Below are 26,279 nucleotides of genomic sequence, written 5' to 3'. Positions count from 1 at the left end.
TCCTCTTGAGTTTATCTGACATAGATTGCTGTCCTCATCTACAAAAATTGATAAGTAAATGTGTTGCTCTTGCACAAATCGTAGTTTCCAAAAGGAGCATGCCTTGAGACCAGACAAGTGATGTTAGGAGGCAAAATGTACTGATTTTGTATCGGAAGAACTCCATTGATAGTCATAAATACTGGAATAATTATATGTTGCCTACTTGTATCCTAGAGCACTTCCTATATAGATTTTGCTCATTTAAAATCCACAAAGTGTCATAATGTCCATCTGTCTTCAAGATGAGCCACACAATGTGACAGCCTATCAGAGGCTCAGTTTCTTTTTCTGATAGCGTATGATGGTTCTGAATATCAGCTTCAAGCCTGAATTGCAGCATTTAATGTGCAGGGTGCTAAAAATGTATGAAGAGAAGAAAAATAAAAGGCAGACTGATTGGCTTTCATTGTAGAATGAGTAAAAGGATCTTGCCTCTTTAAGAGTTAAGGAGGTTTCTCTCACCATTATGCACCCCATCATACTTACATCAGAGAGCCAGTTCTGTTTTCTGTCTTCTGTGAGCAGGACTTTCAGAGTACATGTGAGGTTTTACACCTCTATTTTAACTATAAAAAAAACATGATTTTCTACATAAAATGTGCCTTTTCTCCTTGAGAACCAGCTGTCATGTGGCAGAAAGAAGAGGGTATCCGGCTGATGAGTCACATGGAAGACACAAGAGTATATGAAGAACAGAAGAAAAAGAGAAGACTGGCGAGATCATCTTCTCATGCCCCTCAAAAGCAGATATAAAGTAAGGAGATAATTGGCAGAACATTGATGACACCAATTCCCAATGTCATTTTGACTGAACATCAAAGGTGTCAAATGCCTCTGTTCCTAGTTGTTCATCACCTCACGAAGACCCAAAATCTCTCAAACAACACCATGAGAATGAAGAGAGAGAGCTCTGGAGAAATACTCGCCACCTAATCCTGAAATGTTAACATTGCTCAGCCTTGAAGGAGATGCTGCTTTCATTAGTATACTATAGCATACAAAAAGCAATGAATAGAATGCTTGAATTAAACTCAGTCACTGGTGATTACTCGGACTGCATCCCAGTCCATCCTTATTTTGTCACCTATATGCAATCAGCCTTGCCCCAATGGGAACAGTCAAGCCTGAACTATCAAGCCAGGTTCTCCCTGAAATGGAACACAAGCAACCCAGGACCAGTTTTACCCTTGTTATGGGCTCTTCAGCTCAGTATAGCTTGGTTCCAGTGGCACAGTGTGCACGGGTCCCACATCTGGGCATACACATCCCACTTACAGTGACATACTATAGTATACAAAAAGTGATGAATGAAGTCCTTGAATTAATCTCAGCCATTGCATCCCAATGCATCTTTATTTTTCCCTTCATGCCACTTTAGTTTGGACCAAGCTATATGCAAATCAGTCTTTACTTGGTTCCAACGGGCACAGTCCAGCTCAAACTGCTTTCATCAATGGCAGCATCCCTTTCAACATTAAAATCACCAACTACAAAAATGAAGGTTGACCACCACTCAATACTGATAAATTTGCTGTTGAAGAAAAAACATCATAGACGTCATACCCCACCTTCTTTGGTGTCAAAATGTTTATAGCTAGCCCCAACTATGTTGGGCACTCCATCCCTATCAATTGTCTCTTTGGAGTCATCTCCATCTTTGTTATCTACAACTTTCTCCCCTGAACAACAGGGTGTGGATACATTGGAGTCATCTCCATCTTTGTTATCTACAACTTTCTCCCCAGAACAACAGGCTGTGGATACATCAAGATTTTCAACATCTCCTTTCTACCACAGCTATAAAAAAAGAGTAGAGAGCTTATCCAAGCCTCCTCCTTCCACAGCTCAGCCAATTTCTCTAGATCCTCATCCACTCCCGCTGAGTCTTCTGTAACTAATAATACCATCCGAGGATCCACTACAATAACCCTTAAAAGCTTTATATATTTTTCCAAGATTGGTGTTGTAACGTGCTTCATGGCTCTGCTGAGAAAGAGAGAACCATCTCCTCCAAGATCACCACTTTAACCTCACCAAACTCCTAAAAAGAGAAAACTTTTCAGTTCTCCATCAAAATCCAGATCACCTTCAACAACATCAGATGGTACTAACTTGTATAACCCCACTTCACTGGCTCCATCTCCGAATGGCATCTCTGTTAGATGACACTTTAACCTTCCATGAGGTCTTAGCCAGGAGTTCTACTAAATTAAACATTCCACTAGAGGCCCCCTCAGCCAGCTGTTTCACTGATACTAGAAACTTTGCAAACCAGGGCAGCTTCTAAGTAAGCCTCATTTGCCTTTGATCCATAGACTGATGGATATGGCAGAAGACAAATTCCTTACCCGTGCAACAGTCAACACAGCAAGACCAAGATTGCTAAAGAATTACAAGGCACCACAATATGACCCTGACGTCTTAAGGTCATAACCCAAACCATGCTCTATAATAGTGACCTCAGTGAGAAAAAGGCATGCTTTCAGCTCCACCAGAGATGCTGTGGGGTGGATCCAAAAATGCAAGCTCACCTGGGTTGCTAACAAGGGGAGATAAGTGAAGGTATGCCTTCCTTCTTAGAAGACTTAGCGAAACACTGTCAAAAAGATTTCACCAGAATGCTACAAGAAGAACTCTTTGGTAGCTAACCAGATCATTAGTGCTGCAGTTGATTCAACTGAGTTGGCTGCTACTGGGTGCTATGAAATATCCATTCGAGTTCATCATGGCTGTGACTCATAGCCCTAAAACCCAAAGCACTATTAAAACACATAAATTTAGCCTTTTCAGGATCATGTCGGTTTGAATAGCATAAGAAGGAAGAAATAATAAAAATGAAACGTGCACCAAATACTCTGAAAGTAGTTGGCCTCAAAGAACATAATGAATGTTTCAGACAACAATACAGACCGTGAGATTGCAGATTCTATCAACGTAGGGTTCAAAACAATCGCTAGTCTTTTCAGGAGCAGCAGCAACAACAATAACCTGAAAGTCAGAAGTACACTTAACAGAGGTGGTTGCTAAATCTCTTAAAGCCAAAAACCATCTTTGCTAAAATCTCCTTCTTCTAGAGGCAGACAATCTTCTGGCACAAGACAATGCCAGCCTAATGCTATGTTACCCATTTCAGTGGGAGGAGCCGTACCTTTGTATATGGCAGAGTGGACTTCAATTACAAGTAACAAATGGCTGTTAAGTATTGTAGATTGCAGACACTCTCTATGTTTCAAGACCACTCCACCTCCAGTCCCGCAAAATTCAACTGCAAAGCATCAACTACCCATCCTCAGGAAAGAAACATCAATCCTGTTAAGAGAAAGGGTAACCAAACCAGTTCTATCAGATCAGAAAGGTCTTGGAGTTTACTTCAGATACTTTCAAGTACATAAAACAAGGACCAAAGCAAGAATTGAAAATGATATTAGATCAATGGCACACAAACAGATTTATCAAGAGAAAAAAGTTTCAAATATTAGCACATCAAGCATATACACTTCTAAAACAAAGTGAGTGGATGTGTGCAATAGATCTACGAGATGCCTATTTCTACATTCCAGTAGCACAACCCCACAGAATATTCCTCTTTTTTGTATTGTGGGAAACACTCACTACAAGTCCATAGTACTATGCTTCCACCTAAAATTTGCTCATGCATGTTTTCGAAATGCATGGCTGTGGTAGCAGTCCACTTAAGAAGAAAGGAAATAATAATTTATCCCTACCTTGTGGACTCTCTACTGAAGGCCTACAACCAAGAGAATGTGAAACAGGACTGCCTAATAACAGTAAACTGCTGAACAACCTATATCTTAAGATCAGCAACCACAATCCATGCCAACACTGGTTCAAATACTGTCCTATCTAGGAGCAACATTAAACACCATAAAGACAAGAGTTTGCTTTCAGAGGAGAGAATTGTATCTACCCTGGACAAATGCCACATCCTCAAATTAACCTCATACCCAAAATCCAGACAAATAGTCTCACTACTGGGCTTATTTGCTTCTTGCATATACATAGTTGTGATTGCAAGGTTCCATACAAGGCCTCTCAAGAATGTTTAGAGTATCAGTGGTTTCGGAGAGAAAACAGTTGGAAAGGCAACTTTATTCTGACCAGCCAGCAAACCCATCACTGGCATAGTGGTGCAGCAAACACAGTTGTATGAAAGTACCCTCTTTTTGGCATGTTACCCCCAATCTCTGCCTGATGTCAGTGTGTTTCTTACTGTGTCACTGGGATCCTGCTAGTCAGGACGCCAGTGCTTATGGTTTATGGCCTGCTTGTCGGTGTGTTTCACTGTTTTCTAAATTGTCACTGGAGTTCTGCTAATCAGAACTCCAGTGCTCATGATCTCTGTTTCTAAATTTCTCACCACATACTAGTGACTCATTATTTCACTCCAAATTGGCATACTGGACCCCCCTTACAAGTCCCTCGTTTATGGTACATAGATACCCAGGGCATTGGGGATCCAGGGGATCCTTATGGGCTGCAGCATTTCTTTTGCCACCCATAATGGAGCCCATACAAAGGCTTCTACAGGACTGCCATTGCAGCCTGTGTGAAATAGTGCATGCACTATTTCACAGCCATTTTCACTGCACCAGGTCACTTATAAGTCACCTATATATCAAGTCGTACAACTCTGAAGGCTGGACTAGCAGAGGTGCTCCCACATCATCCAGGCCCATTTTCTTGGACTCTGTGAGTGCCGGACGCCGTTTTAAGTGTGCACTGCACATAGGTCAATACCTATGTCCATCTTCACAATGGTAACTCTGAATATGGCCGTGTAAGGGGTTTAACAACTGGGAATTCTACCCCAATACTGATTCCAGTATTGGTTGCACAATTCCATGCTCTCTGGGGGCTCCACAGTGGACCCCAGTACTGCCATACCAGCCTTCTGAGGTTTTCCAGGCAGCCCCAGCTGCTGCCACCTCACAGACAGGCTTCTGCCCTCCTGGGGCTTGAGCAGCTCAATCCCAGGAAGGCAGAACAATGCATTTCCTTTAAGAGAGGGGTGTTACACCCTCTCCCTTTGGAAATAGGTGTTACAGGCATGGGAGGCGCCCTACTTGCATAATCCAGTCTAGAATGGTTCAGGGACTCCCAGTCCCTGCTCTGGCGAAACTGGACAAAGGAAAGGGGAGTGACCACTCCCCGGTCCATCACCACCCCAGAGCTCTGCAAGAATGTCCCTGGGGTTTGCCATCTTGGATTCCAAGGTGGTGGGCCACTCTGGGAGTATCTGAGTGGCCAGTGCCAGCAGGTGACGTCAGAGACCCCTCATGAAAGGTGCTTACCTGGTTAGGTGGCCAATCCCCCTCTCAGGGCTATTTAGGGTCTCTCCTCTGGGTGTTTCTTCAGATTCGGATTGCAAGACTCCAGCAGGAATCCTCTGCATCCTTTACTTGAGCTTCTCCTTACTGATCAACCGCTGACTGCTCCAGGAGGTCTACAAAACTGCAACAAAGAAGCAAAGCCTACCTCTGCAACATTGTAGCGTCAGCTCCTGCCAGCAACTGCAACAGTTTCCAGGTCGTGCATCCTCCGAGGACTGCCTGTCTTCAGCCTGCACGAGAAGAACCAAAGGAATCTCCCATGGAATGACGGAGTCACTTCCCTGCTTCAGCAGGTGCCTCTCTGCAGCGACAACCGGTGGCTTGGGTCCCCTCTCCAGATGACAGGCATGGATCCAGCAACATGGGTGGTGGACTAAGGTGACTCTGACAGTCCCAACGTCCAGCTGTCCAACTTTGGTGGAGGTAAGAGGTTGCCTGCCCACGCAAGACAGTACCCCGTGCACCGCGTGACTTGCAGTTGCCAAGGCTTGTGTGCACAGCACAATTTGGCCCCCAGCACTCCACCCTGAGACACACAGCTTCCTGAGTGGTTCTCCGGCGGCGTGGGAATCCTTTGTGTTGTGCTGCATGGGCCTCCATTTGCACCTCCTTTGTCCCCATGCTGTGGGATTCCTGTGTGTGCTGCCTAGTCATCTGAGGGCTCTCTGAGTTGCTGAGAGCCCCCTCTGTCTCCCCCTCTTGGGTAAAGGCCACCAGGTCCCTCCTGATCCCGGGCAGTGCCATTTTCAACCAACTGCGTGTTTTGCGTGTGCCAAGGCTTGTTGGCAGAATCCTGCGATGCAAAACAGGCAGCATTCATCCATCCCATGTGGGACATCTTCTGCACCAACCAGGAACCCACGTCTGTCTTTTTTGGTGCAATCCTCACTTTGCCTTGCCACTGGTGGTTCTTCTTTTGCACCTTCATCCGGGTTAGTAGGGGCTCCTGTTATCCCTGGACTCTTCAGTTATTCTTGGACCTGGTCCTCTTCTTCCAAAGGTCTTCAGGTCCCAAAATCCATTGTGGTGTCTTGCAGTATCTTCTGGTTCTTGCATTATCTTCTATCAAGACTTCTAGTGTGTTTTAGGAAACTTGCTGTGTTTTACTCCTGCTTTCCTGGGCTCTAGGGTGGGGTATTTTGCTTACCTTTGGTGTTTTCTTACACTCACAGTGCCCCTCTACACACTACATTTGCCTAGGTGGGAAATCGACTTTCGCTTTCCACTATTGTAGGATATGGTTTGTGTTCCTCCTAGGCCAATTGCAACCTATTGTGATTTTTACTGTTTGCACTATTTTCTGACTATTTACTTACCTGTTTTTGCTTACTAGTGTATATATTGTGTATTTACTTACCTCCTAGGGAAGTATAGTCTCCAAAGAATTTTGGGCATTGTGTGACTAAAATAAAGTACCTTTATTTTTGTAACACTGAGTATTGTCTTTCTTGTGTATGAGTGCTGTGTGACTACAGTTTTACAAGAGTTTTGCATGTCTCCTAGTTCATCCTTGCTGCTCTGCTTATAGCTACCTCTAGACAGTCTGGCTTCTAGACACTAACCATTTTTCACTAATAAGGGATAGCCGGACCTGGTACAAGGTGAAAGTACCTTAGGTACCCACTACAAACCAGGCCAGCCTCCTACAACAATTTACTAGTAGGCATACCTTTTCCAAAAGAACTTCCACTTTAAACCAAAGTAACAGATGTATCCGTTGTGAGTTGGGGACTCATCTCCAAGATATACCAGTTTAGGGGCAATGGACAAATATGGAAACCTTGTACCATAAGAAAACACCTCATACTCAAAGCGATACAGCTAGCTTTCAAAAACTTTACACCATCTTTGAAAACATCATCAACCACTTACATACAAACAGACAACACCACCACCATGAATTATTTAAACAGACAAGGAGGCACCAGATCAAGACCTCTTTCAATGCAAGCTCAGTCGATCTGGAACTGGTCTATAGCCAAAAGATTTTACCCAACAGCAGTACACATTCCATGACAAATGAATATCCATGTGGCGTTTCCCAGCAGATACTACGAAGAATCTCACCAATGGGTACTGGATGATAAAGCTCTAAATAGCATTTTCGAAGAGTGTGTAACACATTCAGTAGACCAATTAGCAACAGCAGAAACAGAAAATGCCAGTACTTTGTGTCCAGACTACCACAAATGGAACTCTAGGGAATGCCCTTTTGATCAAATGGTTGAGATCATTTCTTTACACTTTTCTACCCATGATACTGAAAATTGGAAGACATCAATCGAAAATGATACTAGTAGCAACAGATGGGCAGAGACAGTGTTTTACTTCAAATGTCCATAAAACGACACAAAGGCTTCTGTACAGATTTGACCTTCTAACAAGACTTCAGGGTTAAATCCACCACCCAGCGCTTGCATAATTATAATTAAATTTCTCTGTGTAGTTTCTAAAGTCAAACAGTATGGAGTAAACCTCCTACCGGTCTGTATTGAAATGTTGAAAGAATTGCAACAGTCCTCCATAAGGTTATGTAAAATGGAAGAGATTCAATATTTGTTATTAAGAAAAAAGACACAATCCCATTACTTGTTTAGAAGATGTGTTTTTGCATTGCTTTTTTTTTAGCCCAGACAAAGATGCACTTTTCACCAATAAAAGGCCATCTGGCAGCTATGACAGCATACAGGAAGTCTCCAAACCAAAGGTTTTGAAACTACCAGTCATCAAGGATTTTTTGGAAGGACTTAAAAAGTGTTTACTCAGATAAGACACCCTTCTCCACCCTACTAGTTAAACACTGTGCTATGAAAATGAATGGGCTCACCTTCTAGGCCTGTAGAGAAGACAAAAGTGCAGCATTTGTCATTGAAAATAGCCTTCCTAATAGCCATCACCTTTGCTAGAAGAGTAAGCGAATTGCAGGCCCTATCTGCAATAAAACATTATGCTATTTTCCACTCTAACAGAGGAGTATTGAGAAACCATCCTTCATTTCGCCTTAAGGTTGTTTTGGATTTTGATATTAAGCAGTATATTACTCTTTCTCCCTTTCCAAATCCTTTAACACCTGCTGAACGTACTGCACACTCTCTAAATATCACAAGAGTTATCTGTTTCTAGCTAGATAAAATAAAGACTGTAAGAAAGATGAATGAGCTTGTCATTAACTGTGGTCAGGTTAGGAAAGGCCTGGCCACATCCAAACAATCTATAGCTAAATGGATAGTTTCTTGTATAACATTTTGCTATCAATTAACAAACAAACCTCTGCCCAGTAAACCTAGAGCTCATTCTACTAGAGGGAGCAGCTTGGATCAGACATGTACCAATAGCTGACGTATGTAAAGCAGCTATATGAAAATCATTATACACATTCCCAAAACATTATTGCTTGGATTTCAACTCTCAGGAAGATGCTAAAATGAGTCAGGAAACACTGAGAAATCTGTTTAAATCGAGATTAAGATATATTTTCCCTACATTATATCACAGACACCTTCATTTGTGATTTGTTTCAAGTAGCTCACTTCCTGCTGCCCAACAATCGCTATTCTAGTGTTTGACTATAAATGAAGATCATTCAAAGCAGAAGGAAGGGTTACTTATGTGTTGTCCGTGTTCTGCATCATATGAATCTTAATTGAAATTCTAAACAACCCACCTGCATTCCCTGTGGAGTAAAATCAGCCATTGGATACCAATAAATAAAATAAAACTGCATTATCCATCTTAAAGTTTAAAAAAAAACAGTTTTTCTGAGGTAACCGCCAGTAGGGTGCATTATAGGTAGTGAAACTGCCTTGAATCTCGGAAGAGGCAGAAATCTTTTTTTTGATTCTACAGTGAAAGACTATTGGGCTGCATTTTCTGTTTCTTCTCTACATACAGCTGCAGACTTGAAAATGCTATTCAAGTTCATTGCATGTTCTCCGAAAAACATATTGCGCCTCTGATAGACTGTCACAGTGTGACTAATCATGAAGACAGATGGAACTTAACACCTAGTGTGGATTTTAATGAACTATCCAGCTATAAACAGACAGCGCAGAATTATTGTAATGTTTATGAATGCTTCAGTGACGATTCCTACAAAGCAGAGCAGGATTACAAGTAACTAAACTTTTTTCTTCCTTCTTCCTTTTTCCTCATTATTTCTTTATTGTGTTTTCTTGATAATGTCAATGCTCAGGATAATAAAACCAAGCTTAAAGTGAGTTGACATAGGATAAATATGTATAAGCCATTGAGTCTCAGAGAAGATTTGTAATAGTAATTATAAGGCTTGTTGTCAGTGTACAAACACAAAAGGCTTCCATTTGCTGTTCACACAGTTCAGCTTAATATTTAAGTCAAACAGCAATAAACTGTCTGATCTGAAATTGGAGAAGGCAAAGTTGAGTCACTGGCCTGGGTAATAGTTTCATCACCAGTGTACCTGTAAAGGGGCTAGCTGGACAGTTTGGGGTACTCATCATTGAAAATTGCGAACAGGAGTTGGGGACTTGGTTATGGTGATTGGCAGAGAATGGGGAACCACATTTCCCCGAAAAGATCTGACTGATCCTGCATTTTGTATATAAATTCTTAATGGGATGATTTGATATTCCTATCACACATCCAATCCATGTGCATGGGAGGAGTTCTTTGCTTCCATCGCCTCAGAATTGCTAACATGGTTGCTGAAAATGCTTTATCAGTCAGTCCAACGTTTGGTATATTGCAATTGATGTCTGAAATGTTCAAGGGTCATGGAGAAAAATTAGTCCGGGAAATAGTTGCAAGTCCAACGCATTGGTGGCATTTCATTGTGTTAATTACCTGTTGCAAGAGTGTATGGAGCAATACACATAAGTATACCCGCATTGCTAGCAGACGAAGGTGTGAGTTAGGCTAGCACTACAGAGTTTGTACAGTGACCAGTACCCGTTTTTCAGTATTTTAAAGAAGTTAAGTTTAAGTCTTGCCTTCCGCAACCCCCTGTCATGAGTTTCTAGTAGTTCCCTCCAGTTATCTTCAGAGTATTCTCTCCCAGTCTGCTGGCCCATTTCTCATGCAGAAAGATTCAGAAGGGGCAAGAGTGATGCTCTTTCAGCAGTGTCCATACAGTCCTGATACCATGCTTGTATTTGAAGTCCAGCATTTTAGTTTTTCATAGATTTCTGATTGAGGGGGAGTGTTTGAAAATGGTCAATGCTTTTAATATGCAGTGTGTCTGTTGGAGGTACTGTTGTTGTTGTTGATCGTCCCATTGAAATTCCTCACGTAGGGAGGTCTAGTGTGAAACATGCACTTAACCAAACCAAGTTTCCTAATGTATCATGTTGCAGCCAATCCATATTGTTCTTTTATTCCAGAGGAGGGCACTTTTATGGAGATAAGCATGGGCATGCAGATATTTGTATCATTTCCCAGACCTGCTCCTTTGTAATAATTACCTGGTTAAGTTGACTTCCACTGAAGAGGCAGCCCTGTATAGTAGTCTTTGGTTGGCCTCTTCTTTATGGTTCTGTTCGATTGATGCTCAGTCTGGTTTTGGATTCTCTGTCTAGAAGAGGTAAGCCAGATGTGCCAAGTGGTTTACCTTATAGTAGAGTGGCATCTCAGGCAGACAAAGGCCACCTTGATATTTTGGCCACTTCTAACTTGGTACGTTTAAAATGATGTTTTTGCCATCCCATATGTTTTGAATATAAGTTATGATGGGAGCCTCTCAGGGGAGGAAAGTGTGTTGCATGTGAATCTATGAAAGATACCAATACTGGATAACTGCAGTTACAGGTAATTCATTTTCTTATCCAGTATTAGATCGTTCATAGATTCACATGCTTGAGTCAGAATATCAAGCAGTATTTCAGCATTGTGTCATGAAACAATACCATATTTGCGGATGGCGGGTAATAACAATGCAATATATTTACATTTATAATCACAATATATATATAAAACAATGATACATATACATATATGTAGGAAGTTGGCTCTGTATATACTATCTCAAAGTGAGAGATAGAGTGCACAGAGTCCAAGGGTTCCCCTTATAGGTCGATAGTGGCAAAATGAGATAATACTAATGCTCTATTTTGTGGTAGTGTGGTCAAGCAGTAGGCTTATCAGAGGGTAGTGTTAAGCATTTGTTCTACACACATAGGCAATACATGGGAACACACACTCAAAGACTTAACTCCAGGCCAATAGGTTTTTATATAGAAAAATATTATTTTCTTAATTTATTATAGAACCACAAGTTTCAGAATTCAAGTAAGTACATAAATTGTAAGGTACTTGGCATAGGTAAATATGGAACTTTGAATTAAAACAGTAATGTACACAGTTTTGGCAAAATTGGCAATAAGCTATTTTAAAAGTGGACACAGTGCAAAAATCAACAGTTCCTGGGGGAGGTAAGTAAAGGTTAGTTTTTCAGGTAAGTAAAGTACTTACAAGTTCAGTCTTCGAGGCATAGGCAGCCCACCATTGGGGGTTCAAGTCATCCCCAAACACACAGCACCAGCAACACTGGGACGGTCAGGTGCAGAGGTCAAAGTAGGGTCCGAATAGCTTAGGTGTCTATGGAGACCAGGGTTACTCTGGTTCCAGTCTGCTAGCAGGTAAGTACTTGCGTCCTCAGGGAGCAGACCAGGGGGGTTTTGTGGAGCAGTGGGGGGGTCACAAACAGGCACACAAAATACACCCTCAGTGGCACAGGGGAGGCCGGGTGTAGTGTGCAAAGTAGGTGTCGGGTTTTAGGTTGAAATCAACGGAGAGACCGAGAGGTCTCTCTGGCGATGCAAGCAGGGCACAGGGGGGCTTCCCGGGCCAGCCACTGATTGGGCAACAATGAGGGCCGTCTGCTGGTCACTCCTGCACCGGTAGTTGGTTTCTCTTGGGCCTGGGGGCTGCAGGTGCAGTGATTCTTCCAGGGGTCGGGTTCTTTGTTACCGGGCAGTCGCGGTCAGGGGGAGCCTCTGGATTCTCTCTGCAGGCGTCGCTGTGGGGGTGCAGTGAGGTCGTCTCAGGGTGTCCACGTCGTTGGAGTTGCCTGGGGGTCCTCTCTGCAGTGTTGGTTCTTCTGGACATGAGCCGGGGGCATCGGGTGCAGAGTGTTGGGGACTCAAGCTTCCAGAGTGAGGCTGGAGAGAGCCGCTGTCCACAGGAGTTTCTTGGTCCTGTGGGTTGCAGGGCAGTCCTCTGAGTCGGCAGAGGTCGCTGGTCCCGCTCGATGCGTTGCTGTTGCTGGTTCTTTGAGTCTGGAGACAGGCCGGTAGGGCTGGGGCCAAGTCAGTTGTTGTCTTGGTCGTCTCTGCAGGGCTTTCAGGTCAGCAGTCCTTCTTCTTGTTTCAGGTCGTCGGGAATCTCGTTTACTGGGTTCAGGGTAGCCCCTAAATACTCAATTTAGGGGTGTGTTTAGGTCTGGGTGGCAGTAGCCAATGGCTACTGTCCTTGAGGGTGGCTACACCCTCTTTGTGCCATCTCCCTGTGGGGAGGGGGGCACATCCCTAATCCTACTGGGGGAAATCTCTAAAGCAAGATGACGGATTTCCTAAGGCAGGTGTCACCTCAGCTCAGGACACCTAGGGGCTGTCCTGGCTGGAGGGTGACTCCTCCTTGTTTTTTCTCAATATTTCCTCCGGACTTGCCGCCAAAAGTGGGGGCTTTGTCCGGGGGGCAGGCATCTCCACTAGCTGGAGTGCCCTGGGGCTCTGTAATACCAGGCTTGAGCCTTTGAGGCTCACCGCCAAGTGTTACAGTCCATGCAGGGGGAGGTGTGAAGCACCTCTACTCAGTACAGGCTTTGTTCCTGGCCACAGAGTGCACAAAGGCACTCACCCCATGTGAGGCAGGCTGGCAGAAACTGGTTAGCCTAGCACTGGTAGTTGGGCTGGTAGACAGGGGCCATCTCTAAGATGCCCTCTGTGTGCATTTCTCAATAAATCCTGCACTGGCATCAGTGTGGATTTATTGTGCTGAGAAGTTTGATACCAAACCTCCCCAGTTTTCAGTGTAGCCATTATGGAACTGTGGAGTTCGTATTTGACAAACTCCCGACCATATTCTCTTTTTGGCTACCCTGCACTTACAATGTCTAAGAATTGGCTTAGACACTGTAGGGGCATAGTGCTCATGCAGATATGCCCTCACCTGTGGTATAGTGCACCCTGCCTTAGGGCTGTAAGGCTTGCTAGAGGGGTGGCTTACCTATACCACAGGCAGTGGGTTGTTGACATGGAACTCTGAGGGGAGTGCCATGTCAACTTAGTCTTTTCCTCCCCACCAGCACACACAAGCTGTGAGGCAGTGTGCATGTGCTGAGTGTGGGATCCCCAGGGTGACATAAGACATGCTGCAGCCCTTAGAGACCTTCCTTGGCCACAGGGCCCTTGATACCAGGGGTACCGTGTACAAGGGACATATCTGTGTGCCAGGGCTGTGCCAATTGTGGAGACAAAGATACAGTTTAGGGAAAGCATACTGGTGCTGGGGCCTGGTTAGCAGGGTCCCAGCACATTTTCAATCATAACTAGCATCAATAAAAGGCAAAATGTTAGGGGGTAACCATGCCAACAGTGGCATTTTCCTACAATATATATATATTTCCTCGAGTATTGGAACTTTAAAAGATTGACATGCTTTAATCATTCCCCGTCTTCAAGATGGGAGTCCCCGGTACATTATAATAGCAATGTAGTAGTATCTGTAGTGGAAAAAGGTCCAAAGGCTTCCCACCTTAGTAGCCTATCTTTGTCCATTTGAGAAAAAGGACCAAACCTAAGTTTCAGCCAATAAGGCTTCTCTTCCCTCTAGAACCCTCCTGTAAGAAGCTCCAGTCCCTCAGATTTTCTACTGCACGTCGTGCTAGGGAGTCTCCCCTGAGCTCTACTCAGTTAAACCTTCAAGGAACTTTTTCTACTGTTTTTCTACCATAGAAAGAAGATGTTTTTGACAAACAAAGCTTCAGGCCTGTTTCCTGGTTTACAGAAATTTGATTTTCTCAAATTATAACCATGTCAGACAAACAAAAGAGAAGCCTCTTTAGGGCCTGTAAAACCTGTGCTAAGAAGAGACATCATTTTGAAGATTCACATTTATTGCCTTTATCCTGAGCATGTGGCCAAGGACTGTAAGGTACGCAGAACATTTTCTAACAAAACCCTTAAGGACAGGGGGGGCAGGCTACTTATTTGGCTACAAAAGTTAAAATCCAGATCAAACCCTGTTTCTGGTTCCGAAAGTGAGGACTCATCTTCATCATCAAGAAAGCTCCACAAAAAGGGGAGATCACCTCAAGCTCATCATTCTGAGGATCTACCCAAAAAAACTTTAAAAAAAAGACAAAGCAAGTGTCTTGCAAAGCTGACAGCCCTTCCAGTTCTCCTCACAGGAGGCCTGTATCCTCCAACAGAGACACTAAAGAACGTTCTGCTTCCTCAGAATGTCTAAAGAAAGCCTCTTCTGAGTCCCCCACACCACCTCCTGTGGTTCGGCATACTGGGAAAAGTACGACGACGACACCGTCAACAACAGCATCATCGACAATCGCGTAGTTGACGACAACGTAAAAAATAGTGTGCACGGCCTCATCGTTGACCGCTACAACGATGACTGTGTCTACGGCGTGTAGTGCTTCGACTATGCTTACCGCGACAACGCCCTCCTCGACGGCATTTTCTGTCACCTCGTCGACGATCAAGGTAGCCATCGCCTCACCTTCATCGACAAAAACGCCGGTGAGACCGTCGTCGACAGTGACACCTTTTCCGTTGTCGACCGCTCCGTCGTCGCAGCTGACTCCACCGACAACATCATTGTCGCCGATACCATTGATGACGGTAAAAAATTATAAAAAATCTAAGGGTGTCATTACAACCCTGGCGGTCGGCAGAGAAGCGGCGGTCTTACCGCCAACAGGCTGGCGGTAAAAAAAATTGGAATTATGACCACGGCGGTCATCCGCCACTTCTCCGATCCACCCGCCAGGGCGGAGATGACCGCTGGGCTGGAGACCTGGGTCTCCAGCCCGGCGGTCGTCACAATACCGCTGGCGGTATCATGACCCGGCTGACCGCCATGGATTTCATGGGGTTTGGAACCGCCATGAAATCCATAGCGATAAGCACTATCAGTGACAGGGAATTCCTTCCCTGGCACTGATAGGGGTCTCCCCCACCCCCCACCCCAACCCCGAGTCCTTCCCCTACACCCCCCCTGCCACCCCCAAAGGTGGCAGGACCCACCTCCCCACCCCTACCCCCAACATTACATTACACATACACACCTGACACGCACGCAGGCACCACCAACACTCATACACGCACACACACCAATATACATGCCACCTGCCACCCACACAGTCATACGCACACACCCACATTGAGACATTCACGCACACATCCATACAGACATACATACAGACAGACACGCACTCATTTCCAAACACACAACACCCCCGCAATCATACACGCACTCACACACCTCCCTCTACATACACAGACGCACACCCCCATGCACGCACACAACACCACCCCACCCCCCTCCCCTAACAGACTATCAACTTACCTGGTCCGTTGATCCTCCGGGAGGGGACGGGTTCCATGGGGGCTGCTCCGCTGCCACCACACCGTCAACAGAACACTGCCACGCCGAATCACAGGATGTGATTCAGTGGGCGGTGTTCTGTTGACGTGGCGGTGGAGGTGGAGCAACCTCCACTTCCCCGCTGCCCGCCAGTATGGCTGCTGGCGGCTCTCCGTCTGAAAAAGGATGGAGGGCTGCCAGCAGTCATAATACGCCGAGTGGAAAACCGCCACCACTGCCGGTCTTCAGCACGGCGGTCCCTTGGCGGCCTTGTGAAAAGACCGCTGAGGTCAAAATGACCCCCTAACTTGCTCTCTCCATCGCACACATCACCAAGTAAGGTATCTTCATCATCTTTAGAAGAGGAGGACTCAGAAGATGAGGGCCCGTTTGGAATTGCACATAGCCCTTCAGAGTTACATGTGAAATGCCAGGACTTTGATGAGGATAATCAGCGTGATCCTCAATCCTTTTATTCACCTGCACAGAAATATCCTTACCAGGAACAAATGGTCCCTTCACCGGGGTCCGAAATAGCTGACTTGCAATTGATGATTGATGACTACAGAAGGCGATTTCTGCCAGCCAGCTCTGCAGTACAGCAGCCATCTCTGCCTCCTTCTGTACCACTTCCTTCCACACCTGTTCACCCAGAGGTACTGCCGTTGGATGTACCTCCACATTCGCCCATATCAGTTCTGGCACAGGATCTGTCGACATTGGAGGATGACAGAGAAGAGGATGAGTTGCCAGATGCAATAACAGAGTGGGACGATTACCAAATTCCTACTCCACCTTCGCCCTCCCCGGTCACGATAGAGTCCCCTCCAGGTGACATTTGGAGTTTTAACAGTTTACGAGAAAGACCTGCGAAAAGGTTTGCACTACCCATGCCATCAAAACAAATGGATTGTTTCCTTAATGATTTTAAGGAACCTTTTAAAAAAAGTGTAAAATGAATACCCATAGTAGACTACATATGGGACAAAGGCATCAAGGTAAAGAAAAATCCGGCTACTCTCACTCCTGTCCTGCCTCGCCTAAATAAGAAATATAAGGCACCCGACGATTCCCCGGTCTGCCTCACGGGACACCCCAAGCCAGACTCAGTCATTACCCAAGCAGCACAACACAGGTCCAGAAACCCTTTGGCACCAATATCGGCTCCGCCAGACAAGGAAGGAAGAAGACTGGATAACATAGGGAAACATTTCTCCTTGATGCCTTCCCTTATGGTAGGGTCTCTAACTCTTTGGCTGTAATCAGCAGATATGACAGACAGTTATGGGCAGACATTGCTCCCTACTTAGATGAACTCCCAGAGCAATCAAAGAAGGAAGCGAGTAAAATCTTGCAAGAAGGAGAAAGGTCTTCCGCCGAGGTTATAGATTGTGCAATGGATATCGCTACCACAGCGTTTCTGAAGCTGGCAGGTGCGGCTGTTTTAAGGAGGCAAGGTTGGCTCAGTACAACTTCTTTTAGGCCGGAAGTACAAAGCAAGATTCTAGACATGCCTTTCGATGGAGAAGCCCTCTTCAGAAAGCATATTGATGACACCCTTCATACCATTAAAACCAATAGAGACACAGCCAAGTCCCTTGGCACCCTACAATTTAGAAGGCAGCCCTTTCCGGGTGCTAGATGTCAGGGGTATCCATCTAACAGTGGAGGTTTTCAACAATATAAATGTCCTTTCGTCCTCAGTACCAACAGAGGCAGCCTCCACAACTGGCATATACGAGAACAGTGCAATAGAGAAGAACAGGAAGACAGGCAAAGGAAGCAGCACGCAGGCGATGACTTCCTGATGACTCCGGCTACTTACATTTACTCGGATACAAAAATAGGAGGAATGATTTCCCAACATTTTCAGAATTGGCAAAAAATTACATCAGACCAATGGGTCTTAAACCTGGTCCAATTTGGCCATACTTTTGAATTCCTGCAGATCCCACCTGCAAGACCCTTCCTTTCCACGAATGTTGAAACACTTCAATCTGCTTAAACAGTAATTCAAGTCAATGCTCCTCAAGGGAGCCTTAGAGAGAGTTCCAGATCAGGACAAAAGTAAGGGGTTTTGATCTTGGTTCTTCCTGGTTCAAAAGAAGTGAAAAGATTGGCATCCAGTCTTAGATCTCAGGGATCTCAATACTTACCTCAAGAAGCAGTCATTCCGTATGATTACCTTAAGCGATATTCTTTCCCTTCTCAGTCTGGGAGATTATATGTCCACCCTCGATCTACAGGACGCATACTTCCATATCCCTATACACCCATCCCACAGGAAATATCTCAGATTCACGGAAGCCGGAGAGCATTTCCAATTCAAAGTACTTCCTTTCGGCCTCAAATCGGCCCCAATAATTTTTACCAAATGCCTAGCTCCGGTTGCAGCCTTCCTCAGAAGGCACAACCATCAGGTCTTCCCGTATTTGGACAACTGGCTGATCAAGGCCAAGTCCAGGTCTCAGGCACTGAGGTCAACATCCACATGCGTGGTGCTATTCGCAAATCTGGGCCTAACTATCAACCGCAACAAATCAGCTTTCCAACCCTTGAAAAGAAGAACATTTCTGGGGGCAGTTTTGGACATATCCAGCAACAAGGCAACTCCTACAGGAGAGAGTCTGAAAAGGCCCATATCCTTGGCCAGGCTGGTGCAAAAAAGAAATTCAATTTCAGTTCGCCTCTTCAAGTCCCTGTTGGGAATGATGTCTTCCTGCATTCCACTAGTGCCATTCTGTCATCTCAGAATGCGACACCTCGAAGAACAGCTGGACCTTTAGTGGACACAGTCCAAGGGGTCATTCGACTATATAATCAGAATAACGAAACCCATGATAACATCTGTCTTGGTGGACTCAAGAATCTCACTTGTCGGTGGGACTGTCTTTCTCCTCCAACCTGCTCCATGGTTGATCACTACCGACGCATCTCTCAAAGGTTGGGGACCCTTCCTTCAGCACTTACAAGTCAGGGGCAGATGAAAGCCACATCAGAGGTCTCTTCACATTAATTATCTCAAATTGAAGGCAGTTCGCCTAGCGCTTCTCGCTTTCCTTCCAAAGATAAGGGGCTCTTCAGTGCTCATTCGTACAGACAACACTGCAACTATGCATTATGTCAACAAGCAGGGAGGAACAAGATCTCTCCTCTTACCGCGAGAATCTCAGCGCATTTGGAACTGGTCCATCATTCACAGAGAGAATCTTCGAGCAGAATGCGTCCCGGGCGCTCAGAACGCCATAGCTGACTCTCTGAGCAGGTCGGTGTCATCCAACCACGAGTGGGAACTGGATCAGGGGGTGTTATATTGAGTTTTCTCCCTATGGGGAGAACCAAACCTGGATCTCTTCACTAGCCCACAGAATGCAAAATACCAATTCTTTGCAAGTCGGGATCCCCATCGGGGCTCTTGGGGGAATGTGTTTTAGATAGCATGGTCAGGAATTTATGCTAACGCTTTTCCTCCCATTTCCCTCCTACCGAGAGTATTGGCGAAGGTCAAGAAAGAACGTTGCAGACTTCTCCTGATCACCCCGGCATGGCCTCGGCAGTATTGGTATACAGAGCTGATTCTCCTCTCAGAGAGCCACAGTGTTGGTCTACCAGTGATGCCGTCGCTCCTAACAATGAGCGATGGTCAAATTCTCCACCCGGATCCACCTTCACTTCACTTGACAGCCTGGCTCCTGAACGCCATGAATTTGCACACCTGAATATTTCTTCAGACTGTAGAGTCATCCTCGCCAGAGCTGCAGCTGACAGTACCAACTAATGTTATCGCCTGAAATGGAGAAGGTTTTGCAAATGGTGCAAACAGGCTCAGGTACATCCTTTCTCCTCATCGCCGGAGCAGATACTACCTTATCTCCTCCATCTAGCCAGATCAGGTTTGGCAAACACTTTGATTAGAGTCCACTTAGCAGCAATTTCCTGGTATAGGAAGAAGGACAACGCACCTTCTTTATGGTCCGCAAGGGTCATAAAACTATTTCTTAAAGGACTTTTTCGATCTTCAGTCAGCCCACCACCACCATTGTGGCAGCTCAACCTGGTTTTGTCCCAAGTAATGAAACCTCAGTTTGAACCGATTCACAAAGCTCCCCTTCTCGCCCTTACCTCAGCCAGAAGAGTAAGCGAGATTCAAGCATTCACTATCAAGGACTGTAAGGAAATGCCTCCTTGCCATGATTACCCCCTGACTTTTTGCCTTTGCTGATGCCAAGTTATGATTTGAAAGTGTGCTGAGGCCTGCTAACCAGGCCCCAGCACCAGTGTTCTTTCCCTAACCTGTACTTTTGTTTCCACAATTGGCACACCCTGGCATCCAGGTACGTCCCTTGTAACTGGTACCTCGGATACCAAGGGCCCTGATGCCAGGGAAGGTCTCTAAGGGCTGCAGCATGTCGAATGCCACCCTGGGGACACCTCACTCAGCACAGACACACTGCTTGCCAGCTTGTGTGTGCTAGTGAGGATAAAATGACTAAGTCGACATGGCACTCCCCTCAGGGTGCCATGCCAATCTCACACTGCCTATAGGTATAGATAAGTCGCCCCTCTAGTAGGCCTTACAGCCCTAAGGCAGGGTGCACTATACCATAGGTGAGGGCATAAGTGCATGAGCACTATGCCCCTACAGTGTCTAAGCAAAACCTTAGACATTGTAAGTGCAGGGTAGCCATAAGAGTATATGGTCTGGGAGTCTGTCATGCACGAACTCCACAGCACTATAATGGCTACACTGAAAACTGTGAAGTTTGGTATCAAACTTCTCAGCACAATAAATGCACACTGATGCCAGTGTACATTTTATTGTAACATACACCCCAGAGGGCACCTTAGAGGTGCCCCCTGAAACCTTAACCGACTACCCGTGTAGGCTGACTAGTTTTAGCAGCCTGCCACACACCAGACATGTTGCTGGCCACATGGGGAGAGTGCCTTTGTCACTCTGTGGCTAGTAACAAAGCCTGTACTGGGTGGAGGTGCTTCTCACCTCCCCCTGCAGGAACTGGAACACCTGGCGGTGAGCCTCAAAGGCTCACCCCCTTTGTTACAGCACCCCAGGGCACTGCAGCTAGTGGAGTTGCTTGACCCCTCTGGCCACGGGCCCACTTTTGGCGGCAAGGCCGGAGGAGATAATGAGAAAAACAAGGAGTAGTCACTGGCCAGTCAGGACAGCCCCTAAGGTGTCCTGAGCTGAGGTGACTCTGACTTTTAGAAATCCTCCATCCTGCAGATGGAGGATTCCCCCAATAGGGATAGGGATGTGCCCCCCTCCCCTCAGGGAGGAGGCACAAAGAGGGTGTAGCTACCCTCAGGGCTAGTAGCCATTGGCTGCTAACCCCCCAGACCTAAACACACCCCTAAATCGAGTATTTAGGGGCTCCCAGAACACAGCAAGATAGATTCCTGCAACCTAATACGAAGAAGGACTGCTGAGCTGAAAACCTGCAGAGAAGACGGAGACACCAACTGCTTTGGCCCCAGCTCTACCGGCCTGTCTCCCCACTTTTAAAGACATTGCCCCAGCGACGCGTTCCACAGGGTCCAGCGACCTCTGAAGCCTCAGAGGACTACCCTGCATCTAGAAGGACCAAGAACTCCTGAGGACAGCGGCTCTGTTCCCCAAAGACTGCAACTTTGCAACAAAGAAGCAACTTTGAAACAACACATGTTTTCCGCCGGAAGCGTGAGACTTTGCACTCTGCACCTGACGCCCCCGGCTCGACTTGTGGAGAACAAACACCACAGGGAGGACTCCCCGGCGACTACGAGACCATGAGTAGCCAGAGTTGACCCCCCCTGAGCCCCCACAGCGACGCCTGCCGAGGGAATCCCGAGGCTCCCCCCTGACCGCGACTGCCTGCTTCAAAGACCCGACGCCTGGTAAAGACACTGCACCCGCAGCCCCCAGGACCTGAAGGATCCAACCTCGAGTGCAGGAGCAACCCCCAGGTGGCCTTCTCCCTTGCCCAGGTGGTGGCTACCCCGAGGAGCCCCCCCCTTGCCTGCCTGCATCGCTGAAGAGACCCCTTGGTCTCCCATTGAAACCGATTGCGAACCCGACGCCTTTTTGTGCACTGCACCCAGCCGCCCCCGTGCCGCTGAGGGTGTACTTTTTGTGCTGACTTGTGTCCCCCCCGGTGCCCTACAAAACCCCCCTGGTCTGCCCTCCGAAGACGTGGATACTTACCTGCTGGCAGACTGGAACCGGGGCAACCCCTTCTCCATTGAAGCCTATGCGTTTTGGGCACCACTTTGACCTCTGCACCTGACCGGCCCTGAGCTGCTGGTGTGGTAACTTTGAGGTTGCCCTGAACCCCCAACGGTGGGCTACCTTGGACCCAACTTTGAACCCCGTAGGTGGTTTACTTACCTGCAAAACTAACAAACACTTACCTCCCCCAGGAACTGTTGAAAATTGCAGTCTAGTTTTAAAATAGCTATATGTCATTTGTGTGAAAACTGTATATGCTATTTTGCTAATTCAAAGTTCCTAAAGTTCCTACGTGAAACACCTTTCATTTGAAGTATTACTTGTAAATCTTGAACCTGTGGTTCTTAAAATAAACTAAGAAAATATATTTTTCTATACAAAAACCTTTTGGCCTGGAATTGTCTCGGAGTGTGTGTTCCTTATTTATTGCCTGTGTGTGTGTACAACAAATGCTTAACACTACCCTCTGATAAGCCTACTGCTCGACCATACTAACACAAAATAGAGCATTAGAATTATCTCTTTTTGCCACTATCTTACCTCTAAGGGGAACCCTTGGACTCTGTGAATACTATTTCTTACTTTGAAATAGTGCATACAGAGCCAACTTCCTACAAGGACCATTTTTTACAGTCGAAGAGAGACAGGGTAGTCTTACGAACAAATCCAAAGTTTATACCCAAAGTTCCTTCGGATTTCCATCTTAATCAACCGTTTGTTCTAAAGTCGTATTTCCCAAATCCTTCAATACCGCCGGAACAGGCTCTTCATTCCTTGGACGTTAAAAGGTGTCTCAAGTTTTATCTGGACAGAACTAGACATTTTAGAAAATCAAATCAACTTCTTGTGGCATTCAGTGCTCCTAGAAGAGGCCAGTCGCCTTCCAAGCAGGGGATTGCAAGATGGATATCCTCTGCTATCGATTATTGTCATAAAGAGGGAGGAAAACCTCTGCACAGACCAACTCATGAACTTTCAACAAGGGCGATTGCCACATTCTCGGCGCTCTTCGTAGGCGTGCCCATCCAAGATATTTGCAGGGCGGCCACCGGGAAATCCACGCATATATTTGCAAGGCATTATTGTTTGCAAGAAACGCCGCAGGGTGATGTAGCGGTAGGACAGGCTATACTGCTGCATTTGTTCCAGTAATGGTGAGCTGTTGTATTTTCTTCATTTCATTTTGTCCGCCAGCCCAGTATATTTTGCGCACATTGTATAAGATTGTGTTATTCCCTTGACAATGCGCTATTTATCAATTATCTTGCTACAGTGATTTTTTCTTCGCATAAAAGTTGACTATTTAATGTTTTCTCTTCTTTCATTCATGATAGTGCTTATTTCAGTGATTGTGGTAATAATATCATACAGTGTGCTTCACTACTGCTTGCTGTTCTGATTCAAGCATGTGAATCTATGAAAGTTCCAATACTGGAATAAGAAAATTAGTTACTTACCTGTAACTGTAGTTCTCCAGTATTGGAATAATTCATAGATTCACATGCGAACCTCCCTCCTCCCCATGGAAGCTCACCGTTCTATGTTCTCTCCTTCAAACACTTTGGCACTCGTGCTTTGGAAAATCTGAGGGACTGGAGCTTCTCACAGGAGGGTTCTAGAGGGAGGGGAAACTTAGGTTTGGTCCTTTTTCTCAAATGGACAAGGATAGGCAACTAAGTTGGGAAGCCTTTGGGCCTTTTTCCACTATAGATACTACTACATTGCTATTATAATGTACCGGGGACTCCCATCTCGGCGACAGGGAATGATTCAAGCATGTGAATCTATGAAAGATTCCAGTACTGGAGAACTACAGTTTTTCTTACACACACACACACACATATATCTATAGATATATATATATATATATATATATATATATATATATATATATATATATAAAGTAAAGATGTCCTTATCTGCGTGTTACGGCGCACTTAATTCTCCGGTGGTGCTGGTTTGAGGCAGGACAACCATATTTCAGAAAACAAGATTCTCTTTCTATTTTAGCAAGAGAAAACCGCACTCTGTCGTTGTGCCAAAAATACCTTAACTTTTAATACATTAGTGAGATCATGAACAACCAACAGGAATCCCCTGAATCGTTTCGGTCTCACCGGACCTTGTTCACAACGACAGAGTGCGGTTTTCTCTTGCTAAAATAGAAAGAGAATCTTGTTTTCTGATATATATATATATATATATATATATATATATATATATATATATATATATTTAAAATACAAGAGTGATGGACATAACACCATGTAATAAATTAACATAGCCCATTTGTAAAGATATCTTCCCTCAAATAGAGGCTCACCTTACTGGAACAAATGTCTCAGCACGGCTTGTCCAACGGCTGCCTCCTCCCTGAGTTCCGACTGCAGGCAGTATGCTGCATAAATGTGTGGCTATTCTTACATGTCGCAGCATGGCAAATATTTTCTAATGGCACACCTGCAAACAGAGCAGCTGAGGTGGATACCACTCTCATTGGGTATGCCTTGGCTTTGACTGTTAATGATTTACCCTCCTTTGTACGACAATATTAGATTGCTGCGGAAATCCATCTTGCGATAGTGGTCTTGGTAACTGCATACCCTTGACGTGTTCGGCTATATAACACAAACAGTTAATCAGATTTGCATATGTTCTTTGTACGATGCAAATAGTATTTAATACATCTCTTGAGATCCAGAGTGTGAAGCAAATGTTGAGCTGGGGTAGCCGGATTGAGAAACAAAGTGCTAAGAATGATTGGTTCATTCAAATAGAAATGAGTTGGCACTTTCGGAATAAATCAGGGGTTTGTTCCTAATAGGACATAGTCATCCGTGAAACACAAGTATGGCTCTTGTGTTGTGAAGGCTTGTATCTCGCAAACGTTTCTTGCAGAATTGCGCGCTAATAATAATGCCACCTTCCATGTTAGAAATTTTAAGTCAGCTTTGTGAAAGGGCTCAAAGGGTGATTTCATTAATTCAGCTAGTACTCTATTGAGACACCATTCTGGTAATGGGGGTCTGACTGGAGGGAAAGCCCTGAATAATATCCTTTGATAAATTGTTTGAATAGTCTCTCTGAGCAAAGGGATGGAGAATGAGGTGACCTTCTGTACCTCAATATGGCTGCAAGTTGGACCTTGACTGATGCATGCGTCAATCCCGATTTTGCCCTAGATAATAGATATGGCAAGATCTGCTCCAGAGATACTTTTAAAGAAGGGAAGTTAGATCGTTGACACCACATGCAGAATATTTTCCATTTTAACCTATATGTTTTGATGGTGGAATCAGCTCTTGCTTTGGAAAGTATATCCTTGCATTCTTGAGGAAGATCTAAATCCTTTAATTAATTGAACTCTGGAGCCATACACACAAGTGAAGAGAAGTTTTGTCCGGATGGAGAATCTGCCCCTTGTCAGCAAAGTTGGAAGTGGTGGCAGGTGAATGGGTTTGCATTCCGACATCAAGAGCAGTTCCATATACCAGTGTCGCCTTGGCCATCTGGGAGCATTGAGGATCAGGCGGCAATGCTCCCTTTTCATTTTTCTGAGAACTGTTGGTATGAGAGGGATAGGGGGAAAAGAATAGGCATAAATCCCCGACCAGCTCATCAAAAGGGCATTCCCCGAGGATCCGGAGTGGGAACCGATTGCCATGGAATTGGCATTTGGCATTCTTGTCTGTCGCAAATAGGTCTGATGCTGGCCTGCCCGAGCGTGAGAATAATTTTTGCTCTTGATCCAGCTCCTACTCGTGACAGCTGTATGTTGTCTTGCTGAGCGTGTTCGCTAGGGTGTTGTTTACACCTGACACATGCTTTTACTTTACCGGTATGTTGTGAACAGTGAGCCAGTTTCGGAGCTCCTGAGCGTTCTTTGAGAGAATTACAGACCGTGTTCCTCCCTGCTTGTTGACCTAATGCACGCTGGTCGTACTGTCTGTGCGAACCGGGTCCTGCTATTCTTGGGAGAAAAGCCTGAAGAGTGAGGAATATAGCCTTTAATTCTAACCTGTTGATATGCCACGTTTTCTGTTGTGTTGACCAGTGCCCCTGAATATGCAAGTATTGCAGGTGGC

General features: G+C 45.4%; 1 protein-coding gene across 10 annotated transcripts in view; it reads left to right on the top strand.

The window, feature by feature from the left end:
* Window positions 1–26,279, top strand: part of CHD3 (chromodomain helicase DNA binding protein 3) — a 1,503,198-nt gene that overhangs the window by 972,846 nt on the left and 504,073 nt on the right. The window lies entirely within an intron of this gene.

The sequence above is a fragment of the Pleurodeles waltl genome, chromosome 12 (assembly GCF_031143425.1).
Source record: "Pleurodeles waltl isolate 20211129_DDA chromosome 12, aPleWal1.hap1.20221129, whole genome shotgun sequence".
NCBI classification, from domain to species: Eukaryota; Metazoa; Chordata; class Amphibia; order Caudata; family Salamandridae; genus Pleurodeles; species Pleurodeles waltl.
This window is presented reverse-complemented; position numbering and strand designations above follow the sequence as displayed.